The sequence below is a fragment of the Pseudophryne corroboree genome, chromosome 8, assembly GCF_028390025.1.
Source record: "Pseudophryne corroboree isolate aPseCor3 chromosome 8, aPseCor3.hap2, whole genome shotgun sequence".
Classification (NCBI taxonomy): domain Eukaryota; kingdom Metazoa; phylum Chordata; class Amphibia; order Anura; family Myobatrachidae; genus Pseudophryne; species Pseudophryne corroboree.
Window position 1 is genome coordinate 434,745,561 of NC_086451.1, and position 21,087 is coordinate 434,766,647.

At 46.7% G+C, this 21,087-nt stretch overlaps 1 protein-coding gene across 1 annotated transcript in view; it reads left to right on the forward strand.

Moving 5' to 3' along the window:
• Window positions 1–8,246: 8,246 nt before the first annotated feature.
• The window catches only part of LOC134947925 (flotillin-1-like), a 91,232-nt gene continuing 78,391 nt past the window's right edge, over window positions 8,247–21,087 (forward strand). Inside the window, exons 1-2 of the mRNA XM_063935738.1 lie at window positions 8,247–8,420; window positions 15,382–15,559. The gene's annotated coding sequence lies outside the window, so the exon portion shown is untranslated. The remainder of the gene's footprint in view (window positions 8,421–15,381; window positions 15,560–21,087) is intronic.

Genomic DNA, 21,087 nt, shown 5'->3' on the forward strand with positions numbered 1-21,087 from the left:
GCACTCACAGCTTCAAACTCAGTCTTTCCAAACATAAGTGAGTGATATTCCAACCAGCCAATGGGAGCTAGCAAACTCATATCTCTCAGAATCTGTGCGACTGCTGGACCCGGACTAGGGTTGGTTTCAGGGATTATACTCTGGAGGCGTGGAACGAATTGAAGTTTTTTAATATACAGTAGTTTCTCTGCATACAGGATTATGTCAGTAATATGGTTAAGGAAGTATTAAAGAAACAGTAATAATCAAGTTCTTATCAATAGCAAGGAAGTCATTTGGATGCTTGTCCACCGGTGAAGCTGAGTGGTGGATGTCCAGTGATAGATGGTGAGATCTTCTTGCTGTTGGGGTTTAAGATGGTATTCTGAGGAGAAGATGAGCAACTGTAGGACCTGTGACGTCAAAGCTGTTATCCAGCAACCTTGGATGACTGTGAATGTAGGAAAGCTGAGATGCAGCCAGCAATGGAGCACAGATGAGTTAGCATTCTCGAAGAACTAATTGGAGAAGAAGAATAGCTGGGACTTGGCTAATCCTGGAGCTCTGGGATGCTGAAGACTTGAAGAGCTTGCAAAAACTGTAGAGACGGGGCACAGCTTATCCTGAGGCACTGGTGTGCTGAAGACTTGAAGGGTTTGCAGAAATTGTAAAGCCGGGGCACGGCTTATCCTGAAGCACTGGCGTGCAGAAGACTTGAAGAAGCTTGCAGAAACTGGGAAGCTGGGACACGTCTTATCCTGAAGCACTGGTGTGCGGAGGACTTGAAGAGCTTGCAGAAACTGTGAGGGCGGGACACAGCTATCCGGAAGCAAATTTGATCTCTAATAGGCAAAACCATGTGCACTGCACGGGGGGCAGATATAACATGTACAGAGAGAGTTAGATTTGGGTGGGGTGTGTTCAAACTGAAATCTAAATTGCAGTGTAAAAATAAAGCAGCCAGTATTTACCCTGCACAGAAACCATATAACCCACCCAAACCTAACTATCTCTGCACGTTATATCTGCCCCCCACTGCAATGCACATGGTTTTGCCCATTAGAGAACAAATTTTCTGCTGCAATCAGGTCTGAATTAGGCCCAATATCTATGGACAACACGACAATAGACCCTACTCCTCAAGCTGGCTACCTAGATGTCATCCTAAACTGTTCCCCACATCCAATGTATTTCCAATTTGTGTTACATGTTTCTTACATGCACATCTCTCACAAGATACAGTCACAACTCTATGCCCACCATCAAGCTCCTTGAATTGATGACAGTGTTAGTGAACTCAAGAAAAGGGGTCATAGGTGTGATAAAGTGGAGAGAGATAAAGTACCAGCCAATCAGGTCCTAACTGCCATGTCACAGGCTCTGTTTGAAAAAATGACATGAGCTGGTTGGCTGGTAGTTTATCACTCCATAGGCAAACTCAGGGGGGTTTCCAGTAACCTGGAAACCCCCCTCCTTTTTGGCAAGTGGCTCAATAGCAATGGTATATAATACGATTACTAGAGTTGCCGCCACATCATGCAGTTTAAAGGACAGAGTAGACCTGCTGCACATGCTCTTAGCAGCTTCTATCAAGTTTGCTGTGTGTGTGGTTCTGAGGGGGTCATTCCGAGTTGATCGTAGCTGTGCTAAATTTAGCACAGCTACGATCATCTTCCTTGACATGTGGGGGTACGCCCAGCACAGGGCTAGTCCGCCCCCGCATGTCAGGCCGCCCCCTCCCCGCACAAGTACAAAAGCATCGCACAGCAGTGATGCTTTTGTACTTTTAGAGTAACTCCCGGCCAGCGCAGCTCCTGCGACTGGCTGGAAGTTACTTGTCGCTGCCAGGGTCGCAGCGGATGCGTGTGATGTCACGCAGCCGCTGCGGCCCGACCGGCCCCGCACCATCTGGCCACGCCTGCGTTGGCCAGACCGTGGCCCTAAAACGGCGGCCAAACGCCGCCGTGCCGCCCCCTCCCACCTCTGCCTGTCAATCAGGCAGAGGCAATCGCTAGGCAACGACAGTCTTCGGCCGTCTGGCATACGCTGGCGCACTGCGGCGCCGGCGCATGCGCACTTCTGACCTGATCGCACCGCTGCAAACAACTGCAGCGTGAGATCGGGTCGGAATGACCCCCTGAGTCTTCAATCAGTGCACTGGACCAGAGAGTAGCTACCAGGAAGAAGAGACAGGAGCTTTACCATGAAGTGGGAGAATGTGTACTTAGAAAATGCAGTACTAGTTCTATTATGTTTGAGTATTTATTTATTATAATATAGAATCAGAATCAGCTTTATTGGCCAGGTATACTTGCGTATACTAGGAATTTGTCTTCGGTTTGCCATACAACAGCCAAGTAGGTAACAGGTAAGCAGATGTGTGTGTGTGTGTGTGTGTGTGTGTGGGGGTGGGGGGGAAGTAAAGTTACACAGATAGGTATACCGTAGGGACACAAGTTAGTTACATGTACGTCTAGTCAGTCAATGTTCAGGAGTTCAGCAGGCGGACCGCTTGGGGAAAGAAACTTTTGAGACTTCTGTTGGATCTGGCGGGGACAGCCCTGTAACGCCTGCCTGAAGGAAGCAAGTTAAACATGCTGTGGCCGGGGTGTAGCTGGTCTTTTACTATCTTCATTGCCCGCTTTTTAGCTCTGGACAAGTACAGGTCCTGGACTGAGGGAAGGTCGGCCCCGATGATCTTCTCTGCGGTTCTGACCACCTTTTGGAGCCTGCATCTGTCCCTCGCGCTGGCGGAGCTGTACCATACGAGTATCGAGGAGCATAGTACCGACTCCACAATCGCGGAGTAGAAGAGGAGCAGAAGCTTCTGTGGGATGTTGAGCTTCCTTAGTTGCCTGAGGAAGAACAACCTCTGCTGCGCTTTCCCAACAGTGGCGTCAGCGTTGGACCCCCATTTAAGGTCCCTGGAGATTGTGGTCCCTAGAAACTTGAAGGAGTCCACTAGCGATACCACACTGTCAGCAATCGTTAGCGGAGGTGCACTAGATGACTTCTTCCTGAAGTCCACTATCATCTCGACAGTTTTGAGGGGGTTGAGCTCAAGGTTGTTGTGGATGCACCACTGGGCCAGCCGGTCTACTTCCCGTCTATAGGCCGATTCGTCCCCATCCTTGATGAGGCCGATGACGGTGGTGTCATCGGCGAATTTGATGATCCTTACTGATTGCGCCTCTGAGGTACAGTCATTTGTGTACAGGGAGAAGAGCAGGGGTGAGAGGACACAGCCCTGAGGGGCCCCTGTACTAATGGACCGCGCTTGAGAGGTGAATTCCCCTGCTTTCACCACCTGTGTCCTATCTGTCAGGAAGTCTATTATCCAGTAACAGGTAGGTTCTGGGACCCCTAGGCGAAGTAATTTGGGGTGGAGGATGCTGGGGACGATTGTATTGAAGGCCGAGCTGAAATCGACAAACAGGACCCTCGCGTAGGTACCGGGAATGTCTAGGTGCTGTAGAATGTAGTGCAGGCCCAGGTTGACTGCATCCTCGACACACCGATTCGAGCGATAGGCGAACTGCAGGGGGTCCAGTTGGGGGCCAGTCACAGTTTTCAGGTGATTCAAAACCAGACGCTCGAACGTTTTCATGACCACAGACGTCAGTGCTATCGGCCTGTAGTCGTTCAGGTTCGTGATAGTGGGTTTCTTGGGGACCGGGACTATAGTAGACCTTTTGAGGCAGGAAGGGACTTTCTGTAGCTCCAGCGATTTATTGAAGTTCTTGGTGAATATGGGGGCGAGCTGACCCGCACATGCTCTTAGGGCAGATGGTGACACTCCGTCAGGACCCGGAGCTTTCCTGGTTTTGGCCATTTTGAACAATGCCTCCACCTCTTCTTGGGTGACATGCAGTGCCTGGGGTTGGCCGTCGGTGTTCGGGACATCGTAGAGGTGATTGTTTGGGTTGCAGGGGACTTCTTTTGCGAACCTGCAATAAAAGTGGTTCAGTTCATCTGCAAGGTCTTGGTGCATGGCGGTGGACTTTGATGTTTTCCTATAGTTGGTTATGGATTGCATTCCTTTCCATACAGATACGGGGTCATTGGTGGAGAGATCGTTTGTCAGCTTGTCCGAGAACCGTTTTTTTGCTAGCCTGATTCCTTTAGTCAGAGAGTTCCTAGTACGGTTGTATAGTGCTCTGTCACCGCTGCTATAGGCCTCCTCTTTGGCTCGACGAAGTTGCCTGAGCTGGGCATTGAACCATGGCTTGTTGTTGTTGTAAATGCGGTAAGTCTTGGTAGGTACACACATGTCCTCACAGTAGCTGATGTAGGATGTGACAGTGTCTGTCAAGTCATTCAGGTCGGTTGCCGAGGCTTCAAAGACCCCCCATTCCGTGCAGTCAAAGCAGGCCTGGAGCTTCATCTTGGCCTCATTGGTCCATTTCTTAACAGTCTTAACGACAGGCTTAACTGCTCTCAGTTTCTGTGTATAGGTAGGGAGTAGGTGGACGAGGCAGTGGTCAGATAGGCCGAGTGCAGCACGCGGGATAGACCGGAAGGCAGACTTGAGGGTAGTGTAGCAGTGATCAAGGGTGCGCCCTTCTCTGGTGGGACACGTGACATGTTGTTTGTACTTAGGTAGCTCCTTGCTCAGGTTAGTTCTGTTGAAGTCACCCAGTACTATAAGCAGAGAGTCTGGGTGTTTTTGTTCTATGTCGGATATACATATGGCCAGGTGGTGCAGGGCTACGTTTGCGCAGTCGAGGGGGGGGATGTACACTCCCACAAGGACAATTGAGGCAAATTCCCGGGGGGAATAGAAGGGGTTGCAGTTTAACCTTTTCCTGACCACTTATTTTATTTATATGATTTCAATGTTTGATACAGTCTATACTATAGATCATCTATAGTGTTAAATATTAATACTGTATTCCATGTTCCACAGTGTGGGAGATTGTGTATTGCATTTGGAAACCCCCCTCTAGAAATCCTGCGTTTTCCACTGCACTCTCCACTTCATCACTTTTCAAGGCTTAGTACATGGCCCCGAGTGCCTTAAAAACTTCTGTGGATTGGATAACGCAGTCCTTAGCTGCTTCAAATCATTTCTCACCGGCAGGTCACAGAGAGTATCTTCTGGAGTACACTCATCTTCACCAGTGCCACTGCCATGTAGTGTTCCACAGGGTTCTATACTATCCCCCATGCTTTTTGCAGTATACATGCTACCACTGGGCAGGGCAGTAGAGAGCCTGGCTGGGCCTAGGTACTTTTCGGGGGGTGTGACCTAACCACTGGAGGCGTGGCCATGCACCCTTAGAACAAAAATACAGAAAAAAATTGTATTTTCAGTGCTTCCCGAGCCACACTGCAGCCCAGCACATGGCAGCGTGCTGGGCTATGGGAAAAAGCTGCAGCTGCTGCTTCCAAGAAAGGAGGGGGGGGGGGGACCTTGTCCCCCAATCAGACCTTGGCTCTAGGGTCTGGGACTGAGGGTCGACAGCACAAAGGTCGACACACCTTCGGTCGACGCCAATTGGTCGACACACCTTAGGTCGACATGGACAAAAGGTCGACATGGACAAAAGGTCGACAGGAACATGGTCGACATGGAAAAAGGTCGACATGAGTTTTTTATTTTTTTTTGGTGTCGTTTTCTTCGTAGAGTGACCGGGAACCCCAATTAGTGCACCGCGTCTCCTCGCATGGCTCGCTTCGCTCGTCATGCTTCGGGCATGGTGCCTTCGCTCCGCTACCGCTTCGCTCGGCACACTTTACCGTTCCAATTGTAGTCCACGTGGATCGTTAAGTATGAAAAGGTTCAAAAAAATAAAAAAATCGTGAAAAACTAATGTCGACCTTTTTCCATGTCGACCTTGTTCCTGTCGACCTTTTGTCCATGTCGACCTAAGGTGTGTCGACCAATTGGCGTCGACTTAAGGTGTGTCGACCTTTGTGCTGTCGACCTGGAGTCCGGATACCGGGCTCTAGTAGTCTAGTGAAATAATCAGACTTCATGTCCTGGACTACCTCTGCTAGGCAAATAATATACAACTGTGCCAGTTCTATTCTCTGGGTACTGAAAACCCAATAACAACCCTAAATGGCCATGTAGCTGAGCTCCAAGAGTGCCAGTTGGCAGTGACTGAACACTGATAAAACAGAGATACAGTAAGACACAGGTGAAGACTGCAGCATAGCCAACCGCACTGATCATGTGCAGCCAGTGTGTTCGAATCCCAGGTATGTCAGCATCTTGAAATATAATAAAGGACAGTGCGACTGAATAATAAAGAACTATCAAGTTAAGTTCATGAATGTTGTATAGGTATTAGCGACTGGAGGGGTGGAGGGAGGAGACAAGGGCCGTCAGGAAATGTTGGGCTTCAAAAGGGGGGAAGCTACAAGTGAAAGTAATTAAAACAGATGTGCGTTGGCACTCTCAGCACATACCTAGTTACGGACCTGTATTTGTACCTCTGGCATTGCATGGTTTGTCCAAGTGCTAAGTTACTTGCTTTTTTGCTTTGCTCAGAATCAGATCTAATTTGTGCAAATGTTAATATTAGTAAATTGTCTTCTAAATGCAGCAGAGGTGTCTTTCACTGCCCAAGTCATTGATAATGTATAAATGCCCACATGATCAGCTTCCTCGAAGTTCCCCTCCGCCAGCAATCTTGTGATGTCAGTGACTATCAGACCTTAACTTTATATAGGGGGGAAAGCCCGACCCGTACAAGCTGTGATGCCAGGCTTCTGGGACGGCATTGCTTATCTATCGACTGTAGACCTCCAAGTTCCCCAATGAAGTTGTCAGCCTGCCCGAACCAAGCGACACAATCTCATCTGATTTGGCCACAAGTTTATATCCAAGTGTAACAATAATCTTGGTGATGGACCGCACCACGTGTGTCTAGCTTTGGGCAGTTGGGACATTGGGCTTAATTCAGGCCTGATTACTCCTTTGCGTATTTGCAGAGGTCTGCGATCGGATAGTCGCCGCCCAGACAGATTGAAAATCCACCCCGTGCAAGTGTGCGTATGCCGTGAGAAAACCTATGCAAACGCTGGTCAGTTGCAAATTCGTTCGTAACTCACTCAACATCGAATGTTTTTTCCAGTCTGTGCGTAGCCCAGGATTTACTCCTACAGTGCGATAGAATCAGGCTGATTGGGGTCGGAGCTGACATCACACACCCTCCCTGAAAACGCTTGGGAACGCCTGCGTTTTTCCTGACACTCCCAGAAAACGACCAGTTACCACCCCCAAACATCCTCTTCCTGTCAACTTGCGTACACCTAGCGATCGAAAAAATTGCTGGATACTTTCGCAGTTTGGCCTCGTGCGTGCGCACTACAATCCGTACACATGCGCAGTCGATCGATAATCCGCTGCCTTGCGCATTCGCACAGCAGCGATCAGGTCTGAATTACCGCAGTTGTTGTTAGCCTGTATAGACAGGAGCTAACTATGCACAACGCACTTCTCCTAAAGAGTGTGCATCCTTGGGTTCTCCTGGTTGGCTTCTAACTCCAATCTAATAGCCCTTTTCCACTAGCTCAGATAACACGGGTAAATGCACGGGGGGCGCGCATTTACCCGTGTTTTTTGCTAGTGGAAAAGGGTCCCCCCGCAAAAACCCGAATCAAATGACCCGTGAATCCTACCCGGGTAACTACCTGGGTAGGACACGGGAATGATCCGGGTAGGGTTGTAGTGTAAACGGGAGCAGTGTCGATGCGACACGGCTCCCGTTTACACTGTATGGAAGGGCGGCGCTGGGAGATCATGTGATCTCTCAGTGCCACCCCTGCCGCGTCACTAGCAGCGTCACCAACCCGGCAATATGCCGGGTTGGTGAGCACAGTGGGAAAGGGGGCTGAGCGCGGGCCGCAGCCGGGTAGCACCCGTGTCAGGCTCCCGGCTGCAACCCGTGCTTAGTAGGTGGAAAAGGGGTATAACTCTGTTCCTGTCTGTGTGCTAGACGCTGTTACAGCTACAGGGAACCGTAGGTGAGATCACCCTTTCAATGTGGAACCTGAACATCTTTGATGTAGTCATTGTAAGATTGTATAGATTGTAAGCTCCACTGGGGCAGGGACTGATGTGAATGACCGAATATTCTCTGTAAAGCGCTGCGGAATTTGTGTGCGCTATATAAATAACTGGTAATAAATAATAGTCATTGCTGTTTATGTGCTACTCGGTGAGTGTGAATAGTTTTAGATATCTGTGACTCTTGAGTGACTTTAGGATATTTGTCTAATTACCTTGTTGTTTCGGTTTTATCTCTCTCTGCAGGATTTAACAACTAATGACGTGATGAAGAATTGTTCCTTGCGGAGGTGAATGTCATACAATAAGATCTACTCGGAGTAAATGACATATGGATACATAACAATCAAGAAGGTTTTATTAAGCAGGAACCCGGAATACTGTGACTCCGCCACTTCACTCGGCTTCCTCTACCTAAACAACGGTTAGTACAGCATACCTTATATGAACAAGTTATAAAACATCATATTTAACTGAGACAGTACATCAATGCAATTGCAACATTACTTTAGGATTTCACCTCCCCCTTACTGCAGTTCAAATTCCCTAAAAATACCCTCAGTTCAGCTGATTATTCATACGTTGGTGCACATGTAGATGGTGAGTATATGTCCCCTAGTGAGATGCCAACTTCCCTGCCGTAAACCTCCACTGATCCTCTGTGCAGCAATATTCTAGTCTGTAAAACTCCTGTATACAGCGATATGTTTACTGGAATTATCTATTGATAACGGTGTAGTTCAACTCTGTCTAGGGTTTTTTCGCTATAGAAACTACACTTGGATTTTACTGGCAAATCAATCCTTGAACAGGATAGTTCTCAATTTTCTATCCTGCATGAACATCTGACACCAGGAGGAATAGATGAAGACTTATGGACAATTGATAACTTGCGGAATGATTATCCCTCCTTCCAGCTATCCGACTAAGCCTTCAGGGATATCTGATTCTCTGCTTCAATGATGTCCTGCGTCTTGCTTAGTGTCTCTTACTAATTCTCTCCTTAACTGTGTATTACGGAATGAAAAGAGTCAATAGCGCACTTTACGGAACTATGGTATTCCCTCGACAACTGTGTGGTACTGAATGGGAAATGTAAATATGTCACTTTCTTGCCCTATGGTTGCTCCTTGTCTCCAGAGATGGAATACAAGCAAGGGTTGCTGGCTAGGGTCTATGCATTAGATTTCCCTTAGTGACAAGCTGTCCGGTATTGACACAGAGTCCGACCGGTCTAGAGAGCAATCCTCTAAATTATCTACCTTTGCTGGCTTATTATCAGGGTCCTACTATTCAGAGAGGTGTCGCTCAATCTCTCGTCTGCCCTGCTGCCATTAGACTATTCACGTTCTTATATTGCTGTCCCCGTACCTCACCGGGAAGCCGCCTTCTCTCTATCCCTGAGGGAGGGATGATGACACTCCGTCCTTTTTTGCCCGCCCTGCTGTGGTCGGACTGGTCGGATCCCGCTGCAGCCGCCCAGTACCTTGCAGGGACGCCGCCTCCTCTCAGTCTCTCCGTGAGGGGGAATGTCCTTCAGTCCGCCCTGCTGCCGCTCAGCACCTTGCAGGGACGCCGCCTCTTCTCAGTCTCTCCGTGAGGGGGAATGTCCTTCAGTCCGCCCTGCTGCCGCTCCTGGCTGTCCGCTGCTCCACACTCTGCGCCGGAGCTCAGATCTCCTCAGTCGCGGTAAGTCTCCGACCTTTCTCTCCGTTCAGGGATGCTTTCTCCTCCTGCGTCACACCAACCGCTGGCTCAAGAGAGTCTCTCCTTTTTAACCCCTCTCCTCTTATCCCCGGATGTGTCCCGCCAGTGGCGCGGGGACCTATCGCCCGACTCAATTCTTTCTTTCTCCAGGGTCCCTATGACCTCGGTTATTTCTATATTTACCGTCTGCCATTCTAATCAATGAGACCCATTTATTAATAAAGTCTGGGGTCTAGGGTCCGACATCCTGGGTATCACATACCTCCCCGGTAATTTGATGCATATACTTATGCATCTTGGCATCAAATATAACCTCTCGACCATACTTTAGACCATCAGCATACAAACATTTAATTGTACTCTAACTCTGACATAACATAACATTCTATTTTTTTTTTCATTACATCTACAAATTCACTTTATTGAACCACATTAATCAATTTAACTTTAGCAAGACTACTTTTATGATTTATATCGAAGAGGTAATTTCCCTTTTGTGCTCCTTTCGGAACGTCTTAATAAAGGAACCTCGGGGTCAACAGGATCTGGGACATTTTCAGTTAGCGGTGCACTAACCCCGGATGTGCTAGTTTCTCCGAATGTGCCAAAGATTGGCCACCATAAACTCATCATCATATCCGGGTATGAATTTAGGTCTGACGTTGTCTCTAGCGGTGGGACATCTCGGCTCTCTGGCTCTGGCCAGACAGGACATAGTTTCAATTGATTTCTGTGTACGAGACTTGATCGACTTCCATCCTCCAACTCGATACGGTATACAGCAATATCCGGATTTGGTATGTCTATTACCCTATATGGACGAGGCTCCCATCGGTAATCTAATTTGCTTTGCCTTCGATTGTTCTTTCTGAGTACTCTACATCCTATGGGCAATGGTTCAGCCTGGGCCTTTACATTGTAGTTATGCTCTTGCCGTTTTTGCACCATTCCTCTATGTTGCTGGACCATGTCTTGAGCCACCTTTAGTCGACGTTGGTGTTCGGCTACCCAATTGGTTTCTGTAAATAATTCCGAAGTAACCTCCATATTTACATCTATGGGTAGTCTTCCTGATCTACCGAATAAGAGGTAATATGGAGTGTATCCAGTTGAACTATGAACTGTATTATTATAGATGAACATGAGCTCTGTCAACATCAATGGCCAGTTGTGTCGTTGCTGTTCGGGAAGACTCCTTACCATTTGTAGAAGTGTCTGGTTCGTCCGTTCACACAGGCCATTTCCTTGGGGATGATATGGAGTGGTTTTAATCTTCTTACATCCATAGAGGAGGCATAGCTCTTGGAAAAGTTTGGAGGTGAACGCTGGCCCTTGATCGGTCAGAATCTTATCTGGGAATCCATAAGTTCTCACGAAAGCCCTCCAAAAAATCTCCGCTGTGGTTTTTGCTGTCATATTTTTCACGGGTAGGGCCACTGCGAATTTCGTGTAATGGTCAACTATCATGATGGCATATTCATATCCCAGTCCGCTCTTCTCCAGCTTTACATGGTCAATGGTGACCAATTCCAAGGGTTGATGGCTAACTATTGGATGGAGTGGAGCTCTCTCATTGGCCATTGGTGTCCTTCGGAGATTACAGTCATGACAGTGTTGACACCATTCTTCAACGCTTTGACGCAATCCAACCCAATAAACCCTTTGTCTAAGATTCATTTCCGTCTTTTGACTCCCAAAATGTCCAGACCGATTGTGATAGGCATTTAACAGAATTGGTGCTTTTGTCATAGGAATGAGCACTTGGGTCCTGGTTAGGTGAGTTTTGGGATTCGTACTTTTCCGAATTATTACATTCCTATGAATCTCTAGGCGGTCCCTTTGTCTCCATAATTTCACCAATTCTGGGGCTGCAGCTTGCCGTTCAACTTTAGATAGGCCTTTCTTATGCAAAAGCAACTTTTTCAATTGCTGGAAAGTAGGATACTCCTCTTGCCACCCTTGCCACTCACTCTGATCCTCTTCCTCGATAGGCCGTGCATATTCGCTTCTCTGAATCAGAGGTTTATGATTGTGTTTAATCACCAGTTGTCGGGTCATTTGAAAAGGTGGCATTTCCACCATTTCTAACTTATCCTCTACGTCCGACTCCTCCCGGTCGGCAAGGCGAGATAACGCGTCCGCGTTACTATTATTTTGTCCGGGCCGATATTGAATAGTAAATTTATAGTTGGACAGTCGGGCATACCAGCGCTGCTCTAATGCTCCCATCTTGGCCGTAGCTAAATGTGCCAGAGGATTGCAGTCAGTATACGCTACAAACGGAGTAACAGCCAGATAGTCTCTAAATTTCTCAGTGATGGCCCACACTAAGGCTAGAAATTCCAATTTAAAAGCGCTATAATTAGCATCATTACGTTCCGTTTTCCGCAGGCCTCGGCTGGCATATGCTATGACTTTTTCTTTACCATCTTGTAATTGGGCAAGTATGGCACCGAGCCCTTGTTGACTAGCATCAGTTTGCAGGATAAACGGTTTACTGTAATCTGGATATGCTAGGAGTGGTGATTGGGTCAACAATTCCTTTAGATGTTCAAAAGCAGTTTGTTGTCTTGAAGTCCAGGCAACTGGTAGACGTTTGCTCTGGCTGACTTGCGGTACGTCCCGAAGTAACTCATGTAATGGAGCAGCAATTTTAGCAAAATTTTTCACAAAACGTCTATAATAACCCACGAATCCCAGGAATCTTCTTACATCTTTGACCGTCTGGGGTATGGGCCATTCTTGGACGACTTTAATCTTGTCGGGATCTGGAGCTACTCCCTCGGAACTCACTAAATGTCCCAAGTAATGAACCTGTGGTTTTAATAAGTGACACTTGACTGGATTTACTTTCAGTCCGTACTGGGCTAGTTGTTGCAGAACTTCTTGGAGATGTTGCAAATGCTCTGAATACGACTTAGAAAAGATAATGATATCGTCTAAATATAATAAGATCATTTCAAAGTTCTTATGGCCCAAACAATGTTCCATCATCCTTTGGAAAGTTGCGGGGGCATTACATAATCCAAAGGGCATTCGTTTAAATTCATAAAGTCCCATGGGTGTGGTAAAAGCCGTTTTCTCTTGGTCTTCGGGCGCCACCATAATCTGCCAGTATCCACTTGTTAGATCTAATGTGGAGAAGTATTTGGCTGATTTCAAGGCCGCTAACGACTCTTCTATCCTGGGAAGTGGATAAGCGTCCCGGTGAGTGATCTGATTTAGCTTCCTGTAATCAACGCAAAATCTTAACTGACCATTTTTCTTTTTTACTAGTACCATTGGGGCAGCCCAGGGGCTATGACTTTCCTGGATGACCCCAGTGATCTTCATATCCTCTAACATTTGTCGAACTGGCTGATATAAAGCCGGGGCTACCGGCCGATGTTTTTCTCGTATAGGCATAGCATTTCCTGTTATGATATGATGTTTTACGGTCGTAACTGTACCGAAATCCAATGGACTTTGACTAAAAGTCTGTGGATTCCCCTTTACCACTTTTAACACTCCCTCTTTTTGTTCTAAAGGGGTGTCCTCACTTCCAATTTGAATACCCTTCCACCATTCATTCTTTACCTCTTCTTCCGTGCTAGTAATATCATCACTTTGTCGATGAACCCGTGTCGGAGCATGCAGCACGTCCTGAAAGGTGACCCAGGTGAGTTTGGCAATCGGTCTTTGACGATACAACTTAATCCGGTAGTTATGCGGGTTCATGATCCGAATTGGCACTCTTCCATTCTTACTATGCACTAAACAATGGGCCACCACAATTCCATCTTCTTCATTCCCTTCACAAGGTTCAACCAGGGCCTCATAACTTTTTCCCCTCGGCCCACAGCGAGCCTTGCCCCAAACTACTATTTCGGAATTGGGAGGCAATTTAATAGGTTTACCATCAGTAATTCTGACTTTACCCAGGGACCCTCCACACTGTATAAATGCCCGTTGACTTTGTAGAGTCTTGATGGTCTTTTGGATAATCTTCCGCTCAGGAGATAACTGATCAGCTAGGGACTGCTTAAGGATCGCAATAAGCTCGTCCGGGCAACTTTGCAGAATATTCATCCCTAAGATTATTGGGATCGCATTAGGGTCATTTGCATGGGTAATCAGACATCCTTGACGAGGTAATTCCGTGTCTCCGATTTTTACATTAGCTTCCCAATAGCCCACACACGAGATGCTTGAGCCGTTACTGGCTATTAACTGTAACCAGGATGGTGGAGGGGACACCATTTGTTGTTCTCCCCAATATTGAATAAAGGTGGAATGTTGAATGGTGGTTATTTGTGATCCAGTATCCACCATAGCTGTAATCTCTATTCCATTAATAGCAATCTGTATATGTGGACATTGTCCCACGTACTGGGCCCACCATTCTTCAGACTTTGGACCTATTGGGGTGTCTCCCCCCGAGGCTCGGTCCCCAACCTCGGGACATTGGAGTTTAAAGCCTCCGTCGGTTCACAGTTTCGTTCGATATGTCCTGGTTTTTGACATCGCCGACAAATCGGACGTCCTTGAGGATCAAACTGATCGGTACTTCTTCTGCCGCTTGTTGTCGGCGGGGTCCACCAATCGTTCCTGGTTCTCCGGCGTTCCCTGGACCACCGATTTTCATTGGGGACAGAGGCCTGTTTCCTAGTGAAATTCTGAATTTCCTTACTCATCTCAGTCATGCCCATTACGAGCTCCTTAATCTGGCTCTGTAAAGTTCGGATTGGGTCCATCGTAGGTGTCTGAAAATTCTGAAGGCCAATGTCAGTTGTTCTCCTGTTCCGTACGGACTGAAGAGAGCCGTCTTCATTGGGCATCTGACCTTCCAGATAACCTGGCATCTCCGGGAAACTGACCTCTTGGGTTACCTCGGTCCCAACTACTTTAATCGCGTCCTCCTTGAAATCTAAGAATGACTGATCAGGTTTCTGCATTCTAAGTAGTCTGAGTTGAGCTCTTACGCCTTCTCTATTTGCCCCTTCAATTAATTGGGACACTAGAGTCTCATCACTATTTTCCATTTCACTCTCATCCACTGTACGAATTGCTTTTAAAGCTTCCTGCAGGCTTAACGCAAAATCTCGAAGTGTTTCACCCAGGCGTTGTTTCCTAGCATAAAATCTCATCTTTAGTTCTGAAATGGTATGCAACTCGAATGTGGTAGCTAATCGCTGTAGTATCTGTTCAATGGTCTTCCTCTCTCCAGCGGGCCATGAAATAACCTCACGCTGTGCTGATCCTTTCAATTGTCCAATGAGAATCTCAACCTTTTGTTGTTCGTTTAAGGGATATAGGCGAAACATTGACTTCATCTTATTCTTAAAATCAGTCAATGTATTCCCTTCCGAATTAAGTCTATCTCCGTAGTAGGTGGGAAGCCACGGAGCCCCGAAATAGTAGGGTAGCGTTATTGGATTTATTTGAGCCATACTAGGGATTCCTGAGGTGGACTGGCTGGGTTCTCCGCTAGCAGAGGGGGTGGGCTGTTCCTGTTCCTTGGACATCTTCTTAGCGTATACTCTTCCTCGCGTTGGGTAAGGTATCCTGTTCGTGACGCCACTTAATTTTACGATGTGCTACTCGGTGAGTGTGAATAGTTTTAGATATCTGTGACTCTTGAGTGACTTTAGGATATTTGTCTAATTACCTTGTTGTTTCGGTTTTATCTCTCTCTGCAGGATTTAACAACTAATGACGTGATGAAGAATTGTTCCTTGCGGAGGTGAATGTCATACAATAAGATCTACTCGGAGTAAATGACATATGGATACATAACAATCAAGAAGGTTTTATTAAGCAGGAACCCGGAATACTGTGACTCCGCCACTTCACTCGGCTTCCTCTACCTAAACAACGGTTAGTACAGCATACCTTATATGAACAAGTTATAAAACATCATATTTAACTGAGACAGTACATCAATGCAATTGCAACATTACTTTAGGATTTCACCTCCCCCTTACTGCAGTTCAAATTCCCTAAAAATACCCTCAGTTCAGCTGATTATTCATACGTTGGTGCACATGTAGATGGTGAGTATATGTCCCCTAGTGAGATGCCAACTTCCCTGCCGTAAACCTCCACTGATCCTCTGTGCAGCAATATTCTAGTCTGTAAAACTCCTGTATACAGCGATATGTTTACTGGAATTATCTATTGATAACGGTGTAGTTCAACTCTGTCTAGGGTTTTTTCGCTATAGAAACTACACTTGGATTTTACTGGCAAATCAATCCTTGAACAGGATAGTTCTCAATTTTCTATCTTGCATGAACATCTGACACCAGGAGGAATAGATGAAGACTTATGGACAATTGATAACTTGCGGAATGATTATCCCTCCTTCCAGCTATCCGACTAAGCCTTCAGGGATATCTGATTCTCTGCTTCAATGATGTCCTGCGTCTTGCTTAGTGTCTCTTACTAATTCTCTCCTTAACTGTGTATTACGGAATGAAAAGAGTCAATAGCGCACTTTACGGAACTATGGTATTCCCTCGACAACTGTGTGGTACTGAATGGGAAATGTAAATATGTCACTTTCTTGCCCTATGGTTGCTCCTTGTCTCCAGAGATGGAATACAAGCAAGGGTTGCTGGCTAGGGTCTATGCATTAGATTTCCCTTAGTGACAAGCTGTCCGGTATTGACACAGAGTCCGACCGGTCTAGAGAGCAATCCTCTAAATTATCTACCTTTGCTGGCTTATTATCAGGGTCCTGCTATTCAGAGAGGTGTCGCTCAATCTCTCGTCTGCCCTGCTGCCATTAGACTATTCACGTTCTTATATTGCTGTCCCCGTACCTCACCGGGAAGCCGCCTTCTCTCTATCCCTGAGGGAGGGATGATGACACTCCGTCCTTTTTTGCCCGCCCTGCTGTGGTCGGACTGGTCGGATCCCGCTGCAGCCGCCCAGTACCTTGCAGGGACGCCGCCTCCTCTCAGTCTCTCCGTGAGGGGGAATGTCCTTCAGTCCGCCCTGCTGCCGCTCAGCACCTTGCAGGGACGCCGCCTCTTCTCAGTCTCTCCGTGAGGGGGAATGTCCTTCAGTCCGCCCTGCTGCCGCTCCTGGCTGTCCGCTGCTCCACACTCTGCGCCGGAGCTCAGATCTCCTCAGTCGCGGTAAGTCTCCGACCTTTCTCTCCGTTCAGGGATGCTTTCTCCTCCTGCGTCACACCAACCGCTGGCTCGAGAGAGTCTCTCCTTTTTAACCCCTCTCCTCTTATCCCCGGATGTGTCCCGCCAGTGGCGCGGGGACCTATCACCCGACTCAATTCTTTCTTTCTCCAGGGTCCCTATGACCTCCGTTATTTCTATATTTACCGTCTGCCATTCTAATCAATGAGACTCATTTATTAATAAAGTCTGGGGTCTAGGGTCCGACATCCTGGGTATCACATTTACAGTATGCAGGATAATGTCACTATGGTGATATAATAATGCTCAGTTTGACAGTTACTCTCGGTTTCTTATTACTAATGGGCCAAGGTGTAAGGAAGCAGGAATTGTGCAAGACAGTCATACAAAGGGGGGGGATTCAGACCTGATCGCTGAGCTGCAAACTTTGCTGTCCTGCGTTCAGATAGTCACCATCTCCAGGAGGAGTGTAAATGCGCCGTGCAAGTGTGCGATCCCATGTGTACGCCGAGCTGCAAAAATCCAGTGTGTGCAGTGTGTGCGCAGCCCAGGATTTTCTCCTACAGTGCGATGAGAACAGGCTGATGGGGACCGGAGCTGACGTCAGACACCCTCCCTGAAAACGATTGGGCATGCCTGCGTTTTTCCGGACAGTCCCAATAAACGCTCAGTTACCACCCACAAACGGCCTCTTCCTGTCAATCACCTTGCGAACGCCCGTGTGATCAGATTTTTCACACAATACCGTCGCTGACCGGCGATGCCCGTTGTTTATTGTCTGACACGCGTGTGCATTGCGGTGCATACGCATGTGCAGTTACTACCTGATCGCCTGCTGTGCGGAAATGCTCAGCCGCGATCGGGTCTGAATCACCCCCAAAGTACACAAGGTCCTGTGCTGGGAATTACAGGGAAGTGTAACCTTGTGGACACTGGACAGTGAAATGGAAAGGTCGGCTGAAATTAGCAGTACCTGCAGCGTACACATGGAGGAGACAGCGGCACTTTGTAGGCTGCACCAATACTAAGAATATGCACAGAATATTCAGGAGTCCCCTTTTCATCTGCATGTCTAATGAATTGATCATATATTTTTTTTCTGCCCGCAGGATGGCCACCTCTCCTGTGTTCAGGTGTGGGCCTATAATGTTAGGATATGGTGCGCTCTGTACCTGTCTCCTTCTGTGTCCCAGTCTATGGGGAGCATCCCCTAGTATTAGACCTCTAGTGCCAGGAGTCACTCGGAGGCGGAGTTATATGATGTAAGTTCCTGTTCCTCCATCTCAGAGAGAGAGTGAGGAGAGTGTGACAAACAGAGACTGTGAGACAGAGGGGGTAATTCAGACCTGATCATAGCAGCAAATTTGTTAGCAGTTGGGCAAAACCATGTGCACTGCAGGGGGGGCAGATATAACATGTGCAGAGAGAGTTAGATTTGGCTGGGTTATTTTGTTTCTGTGCAGGGTAAATACTGGCTGCTTTAGATTTCAGTTTGAACACACCCCAACCAAATCTAACTCTCTCTGCACATGTCCCCCCTGCAGTGCACATGGTTTTGCCCAACTGCTAACAAATTTGCTGCTACGATCAGGTCTGAATTACCCCCAGAGTCCTGGTGTACAAGTGTGCAGAGCTGAGACTGGGAGCAGATCTCAGCTACAGAGACTCACAGTGTTCCAGTACATGCATCATCTTCTCTACAGTGGGAGTCAGACTGTACGGCTGTGCAGTCCTCCATGCTTCACCACCACAGACATCTCCTGATAAGTACCACTACCTAATGCTGTTACCTTGTGTGATATATGGGCTCCTGATTACTGATATCAGTGTTAACAGCTGAGTCATCTGTCTTCACTATATAAACCTGTATTACTGTTTAAGTCACAAAGTTATTATTGTCTATAATTTATAAACAATTTAGAGAGCGCATAGATGGTAAAAAAAGATATATATGCAATTTATTATTATATAAATAAACAATTAAAATACAGTGTTAATACATAATAAATGAAGAAACCGCACTGATGGAAAACCACAGAAAACCACTGAATAAAAGCACTTAAAATCCCATAATGATGTAAGAATTCAATTGTTCTCAAAAAGAGGGCGAGCAGAGATAATGTTCAATGGGGCAGATGTATTAACCTGGAGATGGCATAAGGAAGTGATAAACCAGTGATAAATGCAAGGTGATACATGCACCAGCCAATCAGCTCCTAACTGTTAATTTACATATTGGAGCTGATTGGCTGGTGCATATATCCAGTGGTGGGATTCAAATAAATTAACAACCGGTTCTATGTCCTAATGACCATTTTAAGTATACCGAAAGGTAGTTTAATAAGTCATGCATTTAATACTCAAATAACACCCATTATGCGTTATGCCACACACTGTAACGCCAATTACATATTATGATACACACAGTGATGGCCCTGACACCATTTTATGCCCACACACAATAATGCCACTTACATTGCTAGAGGTCTCCTGTGCGTTGCCAGGGGTTTCATACGTGTTGCTAGGGGGTCTCCTGTGCGTTGCCAGGGCTTTCCTGTGTATTACCAGGTATCTCCTGGCCGCTGCATCAGTAAAGTAGGGAGGGTGGGTGCGGGCATCAGTGGTTACTGCTAGCCCCCGCAGTAGATTGAGACATGCTGGGGGCTGTGGAAGCGCTTCTGTACCATAGTAGTGTAAAAAAACCACCCTCTTAAAATGCCCGCCGCCGAGGAGACAGGCGCTAGAGGTCAAATGTGACCTCTAGCGTCTGTCTCCTCCTTGGCGGCGGCCATTTTTTGTTGTTTTTTTTCCATTGCTATGGTACAGAAGCACTTCTGCAGCCCCCAGCGCATCTCAATCTACTGCGGGGACAGCGGCGGCAAGCTCTACTGGGGTAACGGAATCGGCGCCTATGCTGGCGGCGCTCATTAGCAAACGGTTCTCAGAACCATACCTAACATTAGGTATCGGTTCTGAAGAACCGGTGCGAACCGGCTGAATCCCACCACTGCATATATCACCTTGCATTTATCACTGGTTTATCACTTCCTTGTGCCTTATCCAGGTTAATACATCTGCCCCAATGTCCCACCTGAATGGTGATATTAATTTGCTTATGTAGAACAATAGAACCGTAGCAGGTCCACTTACTCCTCTTATTAATGTAGAACTTTGGGGCAGATGTATTAACCTGGAGAAGGCATAAGGAAGTGATAAACCAATGATAAGTGTAAGGTGATAAAGGAACCAGACAATCAGATCCTAACTGTTAATTTACATGTACAACGTACAACGGCTGTAGGTGGATGAATGGCGTGCAGAAAATAGCACTGCGGCTGTAACCTATGGCAATCAGGGCTCCCAATAGTGCGGTTGCTATCCCTCAACCTTAACGCGTTTCTCCGACGTAGGGAATGTCGGTTTCATCAGAAGGTAATTTCCAAGCTTAGGTGTTGCGATATTTAAGGTGAGTAGTAGCCAATCAGCATTTACCTCACCTTAATCACAATTAATCCAACAAGTGTATACGTAGTGTGGTTTCCAACATGCGGTTTTAAAAAACACAAAGAAACACTTTGATTCATTATAAAAATCTCATTAAACTGATTATATAACAAATGATATATGTATAAACAAAACTATATATTCAAAGTATCATGGAGCATCACGGAGAGATCAAAAAGTTATATTATATCAGCAAAGCATATGTGGACATTAAGCATAACATCCAACATACAAGCTGTAACTATAGTCTGTGTGGCTTACCACACTAACGACAGAGGTAACAACAGACGGAGACCTGGGTTTGAGTCCCGCTTAGATATACTCTGTAGAAAATACCACACAGTTTAGTACAGTATAAGGTAACATATGTATAATGCATAATTCAAGTGCACAGTCTGGAACCTGATCCCTAGATAAGGAGGAGGGCCCGCAGGCAGTGGGGCCCACTGGGGGTTTTCCCTGTGTACACCGGTGGGCCAGTCTAACACTGGTTGGTTGTATAGGCAAGGTGAGTTGTTGTTTTTTTATGTGAGCTCTCATTCATCCATTCTGTATGGGTAAGAAATGATTTCATTTCTTTCTAAAACTATTTTTCTCTTTAAATAAGAAACAGATTAAAGCGTATGTGTTCCTGGTTTTCATATAGTTACTGTCTATATATAACACATGAAATATACTGCATTATGGGGGTAATTCAGAGCTGATCGCAGCAACAATTTTGTTAGCAGTTGGACAAAACCATGT